Raw genomic sequence first — 17,579 nt, forward strand, 5'->3', positions numbered from 1 at the left:
AGTACTTATTATGTAAAAGGTAAATTTAGTAACTTTAGATTAGAGAAAGTCCTTTAATCATGTGACCTGATCTAAGTATTCACGTACTTGTGGAAAGAGTCAATACTAATTTCATAATAGAGATGGTTGTTCTGCAGGATAGTTTCCTTAATTTTATGATATACATGCTGAAACATTAGAAATAGTGAAGCACTATGCACGTTTTTCTCAAAAAGTTCAAAAAAAAAGGTAAAAGAAGAGGACAGAAAAATGAGCAGAGAAAGAGATAGATAAATAGCAAATATTCTACAATGTTAAAAAGTAGTGAATCTGCTTTAAGGAAACAGTGGAAATCACTGTGCTCCACGCTTATATGTAACAACGAAGTAAGTACATAGGGTATGGCAAAAATCGTCATCTTTGTACCATGTTTCATTCCCAACATTACAAAAATGAAGGCACTGTTAGTGGCTTCTATGTCAAACATCAATAATTTATTTTCCAAATGTCTGGGTAGAATTACAATACAGCTTTCTTGTATGCCATATGCCATATAAGTCACATGTTGAGAATTTCTAAGATTATAAAATAACTGATATTTTTATAAGATTGAATTTGTTAATAAACAACACATTTTTGAGAGTGCCTAATTCTGTTCTGAATCATCATTTATAGATTGTTATTATCATTATAATAATAAAGGTAATATGCTTAGAATTCAAATTATATTCTTGATAATAAAAATCACATTGATGCTGTATTTATAGCTAAGTTCGCCGTTTAAAAACATTTTTTGTCCAAAAACTTTAAGCCAATAAATTCACAAAGAGAAATAGAACAAAGTTTTTACCATTCTAGGAGGACATTTTAGGTATTTTCAGTATCTGCTGACTTAATGCTATTGATATGACAACCTATAAGAATTATAAAAATGTGAATTTAAAATAAAACACTTGTTTACTGAGAGGTTACGTTTAATTTGTGGTTTCAAAGGAATTTTTTTTACCACCTTTGTATGTGTATATACTACGTACTGAAAATTATAACATGAAAACTTATATTTTAAAGTATCACAGAAAAAGCAAGTACTTAAGGAGATGATCTTCATCCAAATGTAAAGCCAGCATAATCTTCATTTTGCTTTTATTCTTCTCAACTCAAGGATGCTGATGGAAATATCTTGTCAGAGTAAGTAAGCTTTCCCGCAGGCATCATTAAACACATACAATGAGGCAGTCATTGGTAGGGATCCTGCAGAACGTCTTACTTCTCTGTGATGCTATTTCTCATTTATAGAAAGCATCACTATTAAAAAGAGACAGGACTATAATAGCATTACCTAGCTGAAAGAGAGATCCAAGATGGATCACTTTACTTCAATTTCTCTTTTACAAAATATTCTCATAACATCTATAGTGCCACACTTGACATTTTTTAAACTAGGCTGTGACTGCTCCATTGAGTAAATTAGACTAAAAGTATTAAAACATCCATCATCTCAAACACAATTCTAACATAGTTAAAACAAAATTCAAGACATATTTTGATGTCAAAGTGATTTTGTCCTTCAGTGATTCCACTTTGTGAGTGTAAATTAGTGTACACGTTAAAATAAAAATATCTTTTCATCTAAAACAAATACCTAAAATATCTGTTACCGTTGCTCCTCTTAACTAGTCCCTTATTTCATGTATGCTTATGCTATTGAATATAATCCTGCTATGGTTATATAACAAGAATTACATGAGTATTACCAATTTAACAGATTAAATTTTCAATTAACACTTCCTGGTAAAGATGGATAAAGGTTTTGTAAAGACTAATGCTTACCCAGTTTGAGTCAAACTGTTTAAGTAAAAGAATACACAATTACAATATAACACAAGTTTAGTGTATATTAAACTTTTTAACTTAATGACCATTCTATGGCAGAAAGAACAGTATTTAAAAGGCATGAGAGAATGAAATTTATGTGGGCAAAAGATTAGTCTGGTACTTAAGAAAGGAGGAAGCAGGGCCTGGAAAGATCATTTAGGGCCAGCACTGTATGGTGCAGTTTACATTAACGTTTCAGAAAGATTTGCATTCTAGCTGTAACAAATATTAATGGCTTGACCTAAGGCAAATTGCTTAACATTCCTGAGACTCAAACTTATCATTTTTAAAAGGGAAAATTGGAACTAATTCATTGGATTGTGATAGAGATAATTAAAATATTGAATGTTAAAACACTTTTTATATTCTGAAAATAATACTTTGTAGATTAGAGGCTTAGGATGTAGAAAGTCAAAGAGAATGAACTCCCACAATGAGAAAAAAGCTATCTAATCTTAAAACGATAAGGTTTTTTTTTTGAGCTCATAAGAGAGCTGAGGTTTCAAGGCAACTAGCTGAACCAAATTCTAAAGGTGTAAAAAAAGCCTTTCTTAAGAAACGCTCTTTCACCTTTAGAAAACCATCAGAAAAAGAGGTGATTGTAAGAAAAATGGGTATGAAAAAGCAAGTAAGATTGTAATAAACTTTTAAACACCTAATTTGACCTTGAGTAACAGTTTAGAATCACTGAGAGTCTCAGATGTAACTGACGTCCTCATTTATCAATTATTTGTAAGTCTTTACCCAGTACTCGAAGAAAGCATGGGCAGAAGACATAAAAGTGCAGCCCCCTTGCTGGGGTATAGACACAAAACCCTAACTACTTCCAGAACCTTTTCAATCCTATTAAAAGAAGTAAAAGTCTCTTGCTTCTGAGGCTAGGGCATAAAATCCAATGTAATTACAAAAATAACTAAATGCCTTTCACTTTCAGATAATGTAAGTGACTACATTTTTTGATGAAAATGCTGATCCTGTTGTACCAACCTACTAGGTTACCAACCTGTGTTATCTCTTAATTGCTCCTTTTTTTTGCTATAGAATTCACTCTAAATCGATCTCTCATTTCCCTTATTCTCTTTGGTATTAAGCAGAACATGTCCAAATCCTGTCATAAACACTTCTCAACTCTTTCTTTCTGAGATGCGAACAGTCATTCAGCTCCCCCTCACTGCAAAAAATTACAAATTAAATAAACATAACTTTGTTTACTGCAGTCATGTTTCTGTAGCTTTGGACAGTGGGATGTGGCAGTGTGACTATTAATGCAATTTTGTAGGAAATAGAATGTGGCCCTTGGAAGAGCCTTATATACTCCCACCCTGCTCATGCTTCTATGATAGGCAGAGTGTGCTTCCCCACACTTCATTTTCAGACATGGCTCTGTGACTTGCTTTGGCTGATATAATATTAATAGATGCAATATAAGCAGAAACTTGGAAGGTGATTTGGTCTTTCTTTTTGAGCTCCTGGCGTTTCCATGAGGAAAACATATACTGGGTCACTGCTGTCATTTGGGCCAAACCACAGAGGCAATAGACCAATGACACACATGGAACAGATTTAGAAGTTGGAGCCAAGCCTAACCAAATTGCATCCTGAAGCAAAGTCACACCAGCTGAACTTCAGACCCACAGCCAAACACTGAGCCTCTCCAACTGACTTGCAAACCTGTAATAGGAAAAATAAAACAATGTAAGAATATGTCACTGAATTGGAGGTAGTTGATACACAGCATTGTATGAATACAGCAGATTGATATAGAAATTGGTACCAAAAATGGGATAATGTCAAAGAAAGAAATAAATCTGAAATATGTAGCATTTGTTGTGGAAACAGGCAGTGGGCAGTAAGAAAACTGTTAGGAAAGTTGGGAAAATTATAACACATATTAAGTAGTGATGAAAAAAATTGGGTAAAATGTCATCTGCAATAACCAAGAGGACAAAAATGTGTCTAATAAATATTCAGCATGTCAAAGCAAAAATTGCACCAAAGTTAAACAAGCAAGAAAGACCTTCTTTGAGATTATTATATGGGAGAGACAGATTGAACTCAACTCTACTAAATCAAAAAGAGGGAGGGTTTTTAATCCTCTCAGGTGAGCTCCTGGAAAAGTACTGGAGGACGTTCAGAAGCTGCAGGGAGGTTGATGAATGAATGTGCATAGAAAATAGAGTTGTTTCTGAGTATGCGAAGTTTTTCTCTTTGATTAGGGTATCTGTGTTTGCTGATTATGCCTATCAAAGTGAGGCTCCTTTCCTCCCACAGAGACTGGGAGATAGAGGATGCTATCCACTTTGATGTTTTCACTTCAAAGAGATGGTTTTCAGGTCATTGAGGAAGACACTTTTTAGGTTATAAAATTCACAACAGTCTGGGAGATTTACATACATTTCAAAGAGAAAAAGGAAGAATTTACAATAACAAGTCTTGTAAAGTAAATGCTAAGAAAAAAAAAAAGAAAAAAAATGCCAAGTAAATCCTAGGGAAAGGAATCAGTGGTTGATAGTAAGTGAGAAAACTGTCTAAAGTTTAGTCAAGTTGAGAGACTGTTAATGCCATCTTGATCAGGCACTAGGTAACAAAATTCCTGGCAAAATGTTGAAAGTGAAATTAAATAGCTAGAAGCTATATTTGATAAGGTACCACCTTCCAACACCTCTTTCAGCTCAACTATCCTCCTGTCATCAATCAGTTGCATATAAGAAAAATCAGATCATTTACAGGAAATGTAGCAGCAATATTTTTTGGCCCCTCTCTAATTAGTATATGAAAATATCCAGACACTAAATGTGACGGATACTACTTAATGATTAAACCATGGGCTTGAGCTTATTCTATCTAGATTTGAGTTATTTGCTCTGAAACTTTGGTGCTGAGCAATCTTCAGCAGATGACTTAACCTTCTCACTTGTAAGGAGGGACCTGCTTAAAGAAGCAGTTGGGTCTCCAGCCACCTCCTACAGGCAAGTTCCGGCTGGCAACAGGTCAGTACACCCTTGGAATGGAACTTCCAGAGGAAGGAGCAGGCTGACAATTTTGCTGTTTTTCAGATTTCACTGGTGACAACTGCAGGTATGGGGGAAAAAGAAAGAGGCAACAATGGTCTGGAGAGGACCTCCAGCAAAGGAAATGTAGACTGACCGTTTAAAGAAAACAAACAAACAGAAATCAAGGAAAACCCCATTCAAAGGTCAGCAACCTCAAAGATTTAAAGTAGATAAGCCCACAAAGATGAGAAAGAATCAACATAAAAACACTGAAAACTCAAAAAGCCAGAGAGGTTTTCTGTTCTACCTAGAACTTAAAGTATTAAAAAAAAAAAAAAAAAAAAAAAGACAGAGAGGGTCTTCTCTTCCAAATGACCACAATACCTCTTTGGCAAGGGCACAGAACTGGGCCAAGGCTGAGGTGACTGAATTGACAGAAGTCGGCTTCAGAAGGTGGGTAATAAGAGACTTTGCTGAGCTAAAGGAGAATGTTGTAACTCAATGCAAAGAACCTAAGAATCATGATAAAACAATACAGGAACTGATAGCCAGAATAGCCAATTTAGAGAGGAAATATAACTGACCTGATGGAGCTGGAAAACACAATATGAGACCTTCAAAATGCAGTCACAGGTATCAATAGCAGAAAGATCAAGTGGAGGAAAGAATCTCACAGCTTGAAGACTCTTTTTGAAATAAAACAGTACAGGAGCTGAGAGCCAGAATACCCAGTTTAAAGAGGAAACATAACTGTCCTGATGGAGCTGAAAAACACAGTAGGAGAATTTCACAATGCAATCACAGGTATCAATAACAGAATGATCAACTGGAGGAGAGAATCTCACAGCTTGAAGACTCTTTTTGAAATAAAACAGACAAGAATAGAGAATAAAGAATGAAAAGAAATGAAGAAAACCTTTGAGAAATATGGAATTATATAAAGAAACCAAACCTACCACTGATTAGGGTACCTGATAGAGATGGAGAGAATGGAAACAAGTTGGAAAACATACTTCGGGATATCATCTTGGAGAAATTCTCCAACTCAGAAAGACAGGCCAACTTCCAAATTCAGGGGATGCAGAGAATCCTAGTAAGGTACTCCATGAGAAGATCAACTCCAAGTCAAATAATCATCAGATTCCCCAAGACTGAAATGAAATGAAACATGTTAAGGGCAGCCTTGGATAAAGGCCAGGTCACCTAGAAAGGGAAGTGCACAGGACAAACAGCACACCTCTCAGTGGAAACCGTACAAACCAGAAGGGAATGGGGGCCAATATTCAACATTCTTAAAGGAAATAATTTCCAGTGCAGAATTTGATATCTGGCTAAATGAGGCTTCATAAATGAAGGGGGAATAAGATTATTTTAAAATAAGCAAATGCTGAGAGAATTCATCACCACCAGGCCTACCTTCTAAGAACTCCTGAAGAAAGCACTAAATATGGAAAGGAAAAATCTTTACCAGCCACTACAAAAAAACACACTAAAGTACACAGACAAGTGACACTATGAAGCAACCACATAAACAAGTCTGCAAAATTACCAGCTAGCATCAAGGTGACAGAATCAAATTTATATATAACAATACTAATCTTAAATGTAAATGGACTAAATGCCCATTTAAAAGACACACAATGGCAAACGAGATAAAGAGCCAAGACCCATCAGTATGCTGTCTTCAAGAGACCAATCTCACATGCAGAGACACACATAGGCTCAAAATAAAGGTACAGAGGAAAATCTACCAAGCAAATGGAAAACAGAAAAAAAGAGGGATCACAATTCCAGTTTCTAACAAAGCAAACATTAAGCCAACAAAGATTTTTTAAAAAGGCAAACAATGGTATTACATACTGGTAAAGAGATCAATTTAACAAGAAGAGCCAACTATCCTAAACATATATGCACCTAATACAGGAGCACACAGATTGATAAAGCAAATTCTTAGAGACCCGCAAACAGACTTAGATTCACACACAATAATAGTGGAAGACGTTAAAATCCCACTGTCAGTATTAGATAGATGATCAAGACAGAAAATTAACAGATATTCAGGTCCAGAACTCAACTCTGAATCAAGTGGACCTGATAGATATCTACAGAACTCTCCAACCCAAAACAAGAGAATATACACTCTTCTCATTGCCACACAGCCCTTACTCTAAAATTGACCACATATTTGGAAGTAAAACACTCCTCTGCAAATGCAAAAGAACTGAAATGATAACAAATAGTCTCTAAGACCAGAGTGCAATCAAATTAGAACTCGAGATTAAGAAATTCACTCAAAACCACAAAACTACATGGAAATTGAACAACCTGTTCCTGAATGACTCTTGGGTAAATAATGAAATTAGGGCAGAAATTAAGAAGTTATTTGAAACTAATGAGAAGAAAGAGACAACATATCAGAATCTCTGGTATGCAGCTAAAGCAGTGTTAAAAGAGAAACTTACAGCACTAAATGCCCACATCAAAAAGCTAGAAAAATCTTAAGTTAACAACATAAAAGCTCACCTAAACAAACTAGATAATCAAAGCAAACAAACCCCAAAGCTGGCAGAAGACAAGAAATAACCAAGATGAGATCTGAAGTGAAGGAGACAGACTGAAAAAAATCCTTCAAACAAATCAGAAAACCCAGGAGCTGGTTTTTTGAAAAAAATAATAAAACAGACAGTCCTCTAGTGAGACTAACAAAGAAGAAAAGAGAGAAAAATCAAATAAACACAATCAGAAATATTAAGGAAGATATCACCACTGACCCCACAGAAATACAAACAACCATCAGAGAACAAACACCTCTATTCACATAAACTAGACAATATAGAAGAAATAAATAAATTCCTGGACACATACATCCTCCAAGACTAAACTATGAAGAAACTGAATCCCTAAATAGACCAATAACAAGTTTTGAAATTGAGGCAGTAATAAATAGCCTACCAACCAAAAAAGCCCAAGAACAGTTGGATTCACAGCTGAATTTTACCAGAGGTACAAAGAAGAGTTGATATCATTTCCACTGAAACTATTTCAAACATTTTAAAAGGAGAGACTCGGCCGGGCGCGGTGGCTCAAGCCTGTAATCCTAGCACTTTGGGGGGCCGAGACGGGCAGATCACGAGGTCAGGAGATCGAGACCATCCCAACATGGGCTAACATGGTGAAACCCCGTCTCCACTAAAAAATACAAAAAACTAGCTGGGCGAGGTGGCGGGCGCCTGTAGTCCCAGCTACTCGGGAGGCTGAGGCAGGAGAATGGCGTGAACCCAGGAGGCGGAGCTTGCAGTGAGCTGAGATCCGGCCACTGCACTCCAGCCTGGGCGACAGAGTGAGACTCCGTCTCAAAAAAAAAAAAAAAAAAAAAAGGAGAGACTCCTCCCTAACTCATTCTATGAGGCCAGCATTATCCTGATACCAAAATCTGGCAGAGACACAACACAAAAGAAAACTTCAGGCCAATAACCTTGATGAAAAATGATGCAAAAATCTTCAACACAATACTGGCAAACTGAATCCAGCAGCACATACAAAAGCTTATTCAACACAATCAAATTGGCTTCATCCCTGGGACGAAAGGTTTGTTCATCATATGCAAATCAATAAATATGATTCATCACATAAACATAACCAAAGACAAAAACCACATGATTATCTCAACAGGTGCAGAAAAGGCTTTTGATACAATTCAACATCCATTCATGTTAAAACCTTTCAATAAACTAAGTATTGAAGGAACATACCTCGAAATAATAAGCACCATATATGACAAAGCCACAGCCAATATAATACTGAATGCACAAAAGCTAGAAGCCCTCCCCTTGAAAACCAGCACAAGGCAAGAATGCCCTCTCTCACCACTCTTATTCAACATAGTATAAAAAGTTCTGGTCAGGGCAATCAAGTAAGAGAAAGAAACAATGGGTATTTAAAGAGGAAGAGAGAAAGTCAAATTATCTTTGTTTGCAGATGGCATGATCCTATATCTAGAAAACCCATTGTCTCAACCCAAAAACTTCTTAAGTTGATAAGCAACTTCAGCAAAGTCTCAGGATACAAAATCAATGTGCAAAAATCACTGGAATTTCTATTCACCAACCACAGGCAAGCAGAGAACCAAATCATTAATGAACTCCCATTCTCAACTGCTACAAAAAGAATAAAATACCTAGGAATACACCTAACAAGAAAAGTGAACAATCTGTTCAAGGAGAACTACAAACCACTGCTCAAGGAAATCAGAGAGTACACAAAATGAAAAAAGAAAAAAAAAATTGAATGCTCATGAATAGAAGGAATCAATATCATGAAAATGGCCATACTGCCCAAAGTAATTTATAGATTCAGTGCTATTCCTATTAAACTACCATTGACATTCTTCACATAATTAGAATAAACTATTTTAAAATTTGTATGGAAACAAAAAAGAGCCTGAATGGCCAAGACAATCTTAAGCAAAAAGAACAAAGCTGGAACATCGCACTACCTGACTTCAAATTATACTACAAGGCTACAGTAACCAGAATGCATGGCACTGGTACAAGAACAGACACACAGACCAATGGAACAGAATAGAAAACTCAGAATAAGACCACACACCTAGAGCCATTTGATCTTCAACAAACCCAACAAAAACAAGCAATAGGGAAAGGATTCTCTATTTAATAAATGGTGCTGGGATAACTGGCTAGCCATATGCAGCAAATTCAAACTGGACCCCTTTCTTATACCTCATACAAAAAATAACTCAAGATGGATTAAATAATTAAAATGTAAAACCCAAAACTATAAAAACTGTAGAAGAAAATCTAGGCAATACCATTCAGGACATAGGCAAAGGCAAAGACTTCATGAAGAAAATGCCAAAAACAATCACAACAAAAGCAAAAATTGATCAATGTGATCTAATTAAACTAAACAGCTTTGCACAGCAGAGGAAACTCTCATCAGAGTGAAGAGACAACCTACAGAATGGGAGACAAGTTCTGCAATCTATCCAACTGACAAAGATCTAATATCCAGATTCTATCATAAACTTAAATTTATAAGAACAAAACAAATAACCCCATTAAAATGTGGGAAAAGGATATGAACAGAAACTTATCAAAAGAAGACATATATGTGGCCAAAAAACATGAAAAAAAGCTCAACATCACTGATCATTAGAGAAATTTAAATCAAAACCACAAGGAGGTACCATCTCACACCAGTCAGAATGGCTATTATTAAAAAGTCAAAAAACCACAGATCTTGGCAAGGTTGCAGAGAAAAAGGAACACTTTTACACTGTTTGTGGAAGGGTAAACTAGTTCAACCATTGTGGAAGACAGAGTGGTGATTCCTCAAAGACCTAAGGGGCAGGAATACTATTTGTCCCAGCAATTCCATTACTGGGTATATACCCACAAAAATATAAATCATTCTAAAGATATATGCACATGTGTGTTCATTGCAACACTATTCACAATAGCAAAGACATGGAGTCACTATAAATACCCTTCAGTGATAGACTGCATAAAGAAAACGTAGTACATATACACCGTGAAATACTATGTAGTCATAAAAAGAAATAATAATGTTCTTTGCAGAGACATGGATGGAGTTGGAAGCCATTATCCTCCACAAACTAATGCAGGCACAGAAAACCAAGTACCACACGTTCTCACTTATAAGTGGGAGCTGAATGATGAAAATACATGAACACATTGGGAGAAACAGCACACACTGAGGCCTGTCAGGCAGGGGTTGGGTGAGGGAAAGCATCAAGAAGAATAGCTCATGGATGCTGGGCTTAATACTTAGGTGATGGGATGATCTGTGCTGCAAACCACCATTGCACTAATTTACCTATGTAACAGACCTGAACATCCTGTACATGAACCCCTGAACTTAAAATAAAAATTGAAGAAAAAAAAACTTAAAAAAGATTGTTATAAAACTCCTTGTCTTGTCCACGCTTACCTCTCTAGCTTCATCCTCTGCCACTATCATCATTGATTTGGAGTTTCTACATTCCAACTACACAAGCCTTCTTTGGGGGATTTGTAGAAGCTATGCCCTCTGCCTTGAGTTCTCCCTACATTCGCTTTCTTCCTGTAGTCAGTGCCCACACATCTTTCTGAACTCACTTCCAAAGCCATGTCCTTAGAAATAAACACTGAACCCCCCGATTGGTTCTAACTCTCTCTTATACATTTTCATATGACTGAAAACCTTTATTCGTAGCAATTATTTTAGTTTAATTTTTGCTATCATTTGTGTGGTCTTTTTCATTGTTTATCTTGTTCTATTCTGTAAGGTCCTCAAGGGTTGATTTTGCAAACATTGTATCCTTAGGGCACATTGTGTTGACAGGAATGTGGTAGGCATTAGATCATTTGTTAATTCAACTTGTTTGACACAGTTGCAAAACGTCACTGTTTGGACATACCCTAACAACTGCATATCCTCTATTAAAAAAAAAAAAAAAATCAATGTTTGGACATACCCTAACAACTGCGTATCCGCTATTAAAAAAAAAAAAAAAAATTCAATGATTGACATCCTTCCACAGGATGTATGCAGATGGCATCAGGAAGGCTTCTTATTGTTTACTGATTCTGTTTTAAATAGATGAAAGTGTTAGATTTAGCTCGTTCTCCACTTATCATCTACATTTATACATGCACCACAGCAGCCCTAACTTCTAACTGGGCGTTAGACTCCTTTTATTACTCTCTGTTGGGCTCCTGCCTATCGAAGCAGAACTGGCACACAGGAGATCTCACTTCTACTAAGTTGTAATATTAGTAGTGTGCACATACTTTTCAGACACATATTTCTTGCTTAGAAATTAATTACTTCTGTTTTGTTTTTTAAAAATCAGAGTACAATTTGATTAGTTTAATATTAGTAAAAGTAAAGGATGTCTCTCTTAGACTAAGTTGGGTTGACAGATGTATAATTATCACATGTATTTGAAAGTAAAATATTTACATTATCTGAGCATTAAACAAGTCATCATGTCCTTATCTTTTTAAGGAAATTGAAAAAGGTAATAGTGATTAGTGGCATTAATTCTGGATTAATTAACGCCATTTTAATGACATTAATCTAGAATTAGGGGGTGGACCGGTAGATCTGGTGGACTCATCCCCAATCAAGGAGTTGTACTGAATTTCTCTCCCTGTGTCGAATCTCTCGTGATGGAGAAATTTACAGTATGTCAATGCTAAAATTTTAGTAATGTCTAAAATGGTTTATAATATCCAGAATAGAAATAATATACCTCAATTAGGTTCCTTAATTTTCCCCAATATTTTTATCTAATGTATGCTTTCAACAAACATATCGAGCTCCTTAACTTCCATTAAAATGACAAAAATTTCTTTATTACACAGATAGCACTAGATAACATATTAAAGAAATGTTCACTACTTAAAATATCTAAGGATATTACATTAAATTAATTAAGTGTAATTAATCAAACAGTAAATAAACAGTTTACCAAACATCTTTTGTCTCAGGAAAAGGAATCTTATCACATTTACCATACATTTACATAAGTAGAAATAGATATGAAAAGTCATTGATGATTAAATATTATATTACAGTGAATCTGGAGAAATAGCAATATTGCAGTTACAAAGATAATATTTCATCAATATTCTTTTTCAAGTTTCCAAGTATCCTTGCATAGCTCTAAAATGACAAGGTACGTGTCTTCTGTCTGTTCTATTTACCCTGATTTCATCATTAGTGTAACTAGCTCCATGGGTCAACTATAAGGAAAGAACAGTAAACAACACATTTTCTAGTGCTATGCTGTAGAAACATGATCAGCTCTTGGTGTTCCCTTAAGAGTGCTATCTGCTTTATTTTTAAAAATCAATTAATCCTTGTCCTAAGAACACATCTTATTCTACAGTTATTAACATAGTACATTTTTTATTTCTGATGTGGGCTCATAATTTCTTTTTTAAGTTGCCCTCAGGCATATTTTTCCACCAAGTTGGTGATATCCATTTAATTCTCCATACACAATCGCCTCATCCTGCCCCCATGTTTCCATGGCACGAGCATAGATGTCTCAATAATACCTTGAATATGCAACTGTGTTTCGCAGGAAATGGCTATTTTACTTTCTCTTCTCCTAAAGGCATCCTCATAATTGTCTCTTCTAAAGAGGCATCTGGGATACAGGGCCCCATTATCACCTTTATTTTAATTAAGTATCTTCATTTCATTTCCTTGGGTTACTTCATGGACTCCATCTGCTTTTACACTGGGTAATTTTACAAAGCGGAGTAAGCTTTGGCACATCAGGCAAGCTGTAGCAAAACGTTACTCCTCACAGCTGTAGAACTACCTCAATCCTGTGCCACATTGTAGCACAGTCTCATGGTACATATGCCTCACTATTTTACAATCTCTAGCCTGTGAGATTCAGAGGCAAAACTCCTACAGATTTTCTGAAAAATGACTAATGTTTGAAACATAAGCCATATACTATGCAGCAAATGAGAATTCCAGTCCAGTGGCATTCATTCTGATCATTAAGGAGCAATGAAAATGTATTTTTCAAATAAATTATCAAATTATAAATTAAATTATTATTTAAACATCATAAATTAATTCAATCCAATGGCATTTGGAGGAGAAAACAATGTTGATAATGTTCCTACCAGTAACCATGACTTGCCTTTAATTCTACATTAGGTTTATGTAACTTCAAATTATTTTTAAAAATCAGGTAATTTAAATCATGTGGTTAATTAAAATTTACCTGCCTTACAAAATTTTACAAAATTTTTCTTGTCAGTGAGAGTAATATCAATTCAGGTTTTAAATAAATATTACACCATTTTTCTAAAATGACAATTCATAGAAAAAATCTATAAATTAACAAGAAAACATTTTATTTTGAGCAAATATTTTTAAGTTATCAAAAGTAAATGCCTATGTTTCAAACACTGTATTGATTATAAAAACAACAAACTAATAACATTTAACATAAAAAATATTAGATAGGAGAAATAAGTATGCCCATAACCCCTCAAACAGCAGATAATACATATTTATTTTGTTTCTATCACTTTTTTCTGTATTTTTCCTTTTTTTTTTTTTTTTTTTACCTAAGTTAACTTTGTTTTAAAACCTATTTTTCCCACCACTAGACTCTGAGTTCTTTACAATGAGTAAAAGTTCCTCTGAAACATGGTTATTAATATGTGCATGTTATTTTAGACATACAAATATACCATACTTGCTTTTTGTTGTTGTTGTTTGTTTGTTTGTTTGTTTGTTTGTTTTTGAGATGAAATTTTGCTCTTGTCACCCAGGCTCGAGTGTGCGGCATGATCTCAGCTCATTGCAACCTCCATCTCCCGGGTTCCAGCAATTCTCCTGCCTCAGCCTCCCAAATAGCTGGGATTACAGGCTCCTGCCAACACATCTGGCACTGTTTTTTTTGTTTTTTTTTTTGTTTTTTTTTTTTTGTATTTTTAGTAGAGGCAGGGTTTCCCCATGTTGGCCAGGCTGGTTTCGAACTCTTGACCTCAAGTGATCCACCCACCTTGGCCTCCCAAAGTGCCAGGATTACAGCTGAGCCACCGCGTCTGGCCTACCATAATTTTTTAACCCAGTACCTATATTTTAAAAATAATCTTAAAATGCCTTCTTCCCTGAGAATACATGATCTTTTTTCCAGTACTCTGTTGATTTCTTATTTGGTGTGATATTTCCTCCATAGTTTTGCGTGTGACTAAATAAGCTTACTTACATAAGGAAACTATATGTTTCTTGATATTAATGAGGTAAAGAAAGATGGCTAGTTAAGGTAACCATCTTAAGGACTTTATTTTTAACTTAGGTTGAACCTCATTTTTTGAAAAGCTAAAGCTTATTTTGCTCTTTAAAATAGTGTTTTATCTGTTCAATAGATAAGCGTAGTCACAAGAAGTGCAATGTGATTCTCTAGAAAGGTTATTTCTGAAATACTAAAGAAAGGCATCTAGCCCATTATTCCTTCAGATGGGGACCAGGATGAATTATTAACAACCACAGATGTCAAGGGAAGAGATGAATCTGTTTTTAAAAGGTGATGCACAGAGATAAAAATATTCTTAAGTCAAGGGACTCAGGGGACATTTGAAAAGTATGATCAGACATCGGAGAGCTCAATACAGCAATTCAGCTTTAGCAAATATTCACATCAGGCCTGTGCTGTATGATTTAGTAAAGGAGTTAAAATCAGGAAGACTGATTTCACAAAATGTTATAATTTCCCATCTTGAAATTGTCCAAACAATTCAGCCAAAGAGAATTTGAATCCAAAAGAGGTTCTGTTTAATATATTGATCATTCCTGCATAAATAGACCAAGTGACTCAGGATAGTAAAATCAGAGTGCTTTCTTAATATTTGTAAATATAATTTAATTATCTCTTACTAATTCCCTTGCCACAAATACCAGTGGTTAAATTTAGATGTCATCACTAAATACTAACTTAACTCAGTTTCCTAATGTGTATTACTTCAGGATGCATTAAAAGCTCCCTAAATTTGTAAAGGCTCAAATCCAAAAGATTTGTTTTTATGTTTACAGAACAGGAAAATGTTTGGTGGCAGTAATCTAAGCTATCTTCAAAACATGCCTTAGGAGTTAGTTCTGGGGGGGTTTATACTGTTCAGCTAGAAGAGGAAAAATGTATGAAGGAGCATGGGGGCTGTTTTGAGAGTTCCGCCTGAAAATGTGAAACATCCTGTCTCTTCTATTTCATTAATTAGAACTCAATTTCAAGACAACATCAGTTACAAGAGAGGCGAGAAAATGTGGTCTAGTCGGTTCACGGAAGAAAAGGAAAGAGATCTTTTAAAATAATTAGCAGGTTTTTTTTTTTACAATATTCAAAACGAACAGGCCTATATGAAAAAATGCTAGCTCATGCCCTCTGTCAGCTTTCTAAACAAGAGTTCTTCATGACTAAATTCTTATGAATTTCAGTCAATACTAATGTTTTCAAAAGCCCAAAAGTCAAACCTTCACGTACATTCAAATTACCTGAAGTTTAAGAAAACAATGTAAATCTTATATGCTGACATCCTCTTTTTTGGAGCTAGATTCTCCATGCATCACACGCACACAAGTTAATTCAGACACAAACGACCCAGAGACCAAGTTAAAATGGAATTAAAGCTCAGAGACTTTGAGTGCTTACATCTTTCTTTATGGTATTTTGTATTTTTCAAATTTAGTGAAATGCTTTCTCCATAGTAAATTCTTGAATAATAGTTGCTAAAACAATAAATAAATGTTTGGTTTAATTTAAATGTAAATTATTAAAAATGTAATACATGGAATTTTTAAAAAGACACCTCTACTCCTTACCAAGTTTTTCATGTGATCAAGTTACATAATGCTCTGGGCTTCATTATCTCAGCCTGTCAAATGAAAATTATATTATCTCTTTTATAGTGTGAAAAATATTAGAAAAATATGTATATGCAATGCTTTCAATTATATTTAAGAACATTTTAAGTATACAAAAACGTAGTGATTTGGCTAAATGTTGGGGGCGGGGAGAGGGGAAAAGATTTTTTTCTCACCCAAAAGACAGATTAGGAAGAAAAAGCATCAACATTTATGTAACGTAAGTTTTATGTAACATGGGACACTTGATAAATGAAAACCCAAAGAAATACGGAAACCTGTGTATTTGTATGCTAAGTCTGATGAAGTGAATAGTTGTGGAGAAATATTATTCAAAGACAAAAGAAAGTGACTTAATGGTAATAAACTGGTGGAAACTTAACAGGGCCTTTTTGTCTAGATTCTTCTTTGTGTTCCTGTGTCTTCAGAGATAAGAACCTTCCTCATGTTCTTGCATGGAATGGGCACCTCTGGAATGAAGGTCTTATGACCTACTTTAGAATTAGGTCAGCTAGGCTTTATGGCCTGTTTTAAAGAAGGGATGAAGGGAAGGTGAGGCAGCTCTTCCTGGTTCTGCTGTTTTCTCAAACATCAGGACACCATATTTGGGGGGTATCATGTTCTTAATTCCATCACCAGATGTGTCCTGATATTAATTTTGCTAGCTTACACAATCAACTTTATCTAAGATTCTATTTTTTAACTACACAGTGAAACAGTAAATATAGATAAAGTGGAAAATCCCTTCAATTCTGAATTGTAGGATTGTATGACCTTTCTAAAAAATCATGTTAAATGAAATAGAATTATATGTCAGGCAATGAAATCTGTTTTTCTTATGAAGTAACACAATTTTAAAATTTAACAGAAAATGAAGTAGTATTAAAATTAAAAATATCTCCAACTGAATTTAATTGAAGCTATATAATTCGAGGTAAAACAAAGCTATTCTTTTTAAATTTTATTTTATCTTTATAATATAATATTTTGAAGTCACCAGAATATCTTTGATGAATACCTGACATCCTGTGGATATTTTCCCCTACAAATATCATGTTGAATTGTGATTTCCAGTGTTGGAAGCAGGGCCTGGTAGAAGTTGATTGGATCATGGAGGCAGAGCTCCCATGGATGGTTTAGCACCAGCCTCTTGATAAGTGATTTCTTGTACAGTTAGTTCACATGAGATCTGGTTGTTTGAAAGAGTCTAGGATCTTCCCCTTCTCTCTCTGTCTTTGTCTTTGTCTTGCCATGTAATGTGCCCAATTCCACTTTGCCTTCTGCCAAGTTTCCTGAGGGCTACCAGAAGCAGAT

The sequence above is a fragment of the Papio anubis genome, chromosome 7 (genome assembly GCF_008728515.1).
Source record: "Papio anubis isolate 15944 chromosome 7, Panubis1.0, whole genome shotgun sequence".
Taxonomy (NCBI): domain Eukaryota; kingdom Metazoa; phylum Chordata; class Mammalia; order Primates; family Cercopithecidae; genus Papio; species Papio anubis.